This window comes from Empidonax traillii, unplaced genomic scaffold (genome assembly GCF_003031625.1).
Source record: "Empidonax traillii isolate 1590-97213 ecotype Southwest subspecies unplaced genomic scaffold, ASM303162v1 scaffold451:size1465578, whole genome shotgun sequence".
Lineage (NCBI taxonomy): Eukaryota > Metazoa > Chordata > Aves > Passeriformes > Tyrannidae > Empidonax > Empidonax traillii.
In genome coordinates, this window is record NW_020955644.1 from 1,460,315 (window position 1) to 1,461,946 (window position 1,632).

Consider the following 1,632-nt stretch of genomic DNA (forward strand, 5'->3'; position numbering starts at 1 on the left):
GATGCAGTGTGAGTGTGTGGTTGCATGAACTTGGCAGCTGTGCTGAGAGGAGAAGCAGCCCCAGAAGAAGGAGGTGTGCTGGGAGAGGAGAACACTGGGCTGCAGGTTCTGGAGCTGCCATGGGCTGTGTGTATCCAACCCGCCATCAGCTGCCCTGTTCCTCAGATCCCTGTGTGCTGCTGACCCCAGGAGATGCAGCACAATCAGTCTATGCATCTGCCTGTCAGCAAGTGTTTGCAAGTGCCAAACCCTGGGCATCACCGCAAGGGACCCTGGTGACGTGAGGGCAGTGTCGGTGTAACCACGCACGGAAAAGGTGGAGCCGGGAACGACTCGCTGCTGATTTACTCTGGCTCTTCCCACACACTCGGGGTCTGTGTGTAGTATTTGTCATCTGCGTTAATAACCTACTAAAAAGGGCCTAGTTTTGTTTCTCTCAGCAGTAAAAATCTGGAGCAGCTCTGCTGCAGTGGATGGGTCCTGCTGCTGTTCAGAGGGGTGCACGTGGTGGCCACCCAAGAGCGTGTTTGTTGCAGAGGGGCTGGTCAAGCCCAAGGTGGCCCCAGCCACTTCTGGGGACACGGTGGCTCACAATGACAGCGAGTATCACTGCCCATGCCCTTCTCTCTCCTTTCAGATGCGCTGATGTCTGCCCCTTGCCAAGACCTGACCCACCCGAGGTTGGCAGATGCGCAGATGTGAGCGTGAATCCCCAGTAAAAGGTAACCATCGCTCACCTCTGCTACTGCTGGTGGGGTTTCTTTCTGTCCTGCTGCAGTGGCCTGGGCTGCTGATGAAATCTGAGCCCACCTGAGGGTGGTGGGTGAATCCCTTCCCCTCCCAGGGCTGTGACCCCACAGGCAGGACGCCCCAGTCCCTGCATGTTCAGAGGCTGCACCACTGTGTGCAGCATTGTTGATGAGTGGGGCTGCACCTCCCAGCCCTCCTCACCCCTCTTCCTCCACAAATCTCTTCTTCTTTTCTGTAGAATGAGTGAGAGAGACATACAGAGCCTGAGCAAATGGGTTTTCGTGCTCACTCTCTGCCTTACCACGCTGTGGGGACGACTGACACTGGCCTCCACCCATCACCACAGAAGCCATTCAGGTAGGGGAACTGCGTGGGATTTGCACTTGGAGCGCCTGTGTGTGCAGGAAACTCCCTGGGCTGCTCCTTGGAGGCAGGCAGGAACATGGAGCCACTGGCCAGTAAAGCTGCTCCTTGGAGTTAGAACTTGTGGATACCCATTATGAGGCATTTAAATCCCGTGGCTTGGTGAGTCTGGCTGGTCTGAGGAGCTGCAAAGTGAATTTCTTTGTGTCTGTAGCAAAATCTGAGACACACAGAATGACCCATGGGTACATCTGATACATCTGGGAATTCAGGTTATTACTGAGGTGATTCTTGGTCTGTGAGCTGTGGGTGTAAATCTTTCCACTCGAGTTGCAATGAAAGTCACAAACCCCACTTGTTATGCAAGTGTTATGAGGTGGACACTCTCCACCTCAGGCGTTTGTTAGAAATACAAATTTTCATCCCCCTGGTTGCAAAGATCATCTCGAAAGATGGAGCAAGTATAAAGTGATGTAGAACTGAAAGTCTCTCTGGAAAGCATCGTCCTGGCTCTGGAAG

General features: G+C 53.7%; 1 long non-coding RNA gene across 1 annotated transcript in view; it reads left to right on the forward strand.

The window, feature by feature from the left end:
- The window catches only part of LOC114063105, a 7,110-nt gene extending 6,020 nt beyond the window's left edge, over window positions 1-1,090 (forward strand). Inside the window, exons 2-3 of the long non-coding RNA XR_003572503.1 lie at window positions 638-722; window positions 989-1,090. This is a non-coding gene — a long non-coding RNA (uncharacterized LOC114063105). The remainder of the gene's footprint in view (window positions 1-637; window positions 723-988) is intronic.
- The last annotated feature ends 542 nt before the right edge of the window (window positions 1,091-1,632 follow it).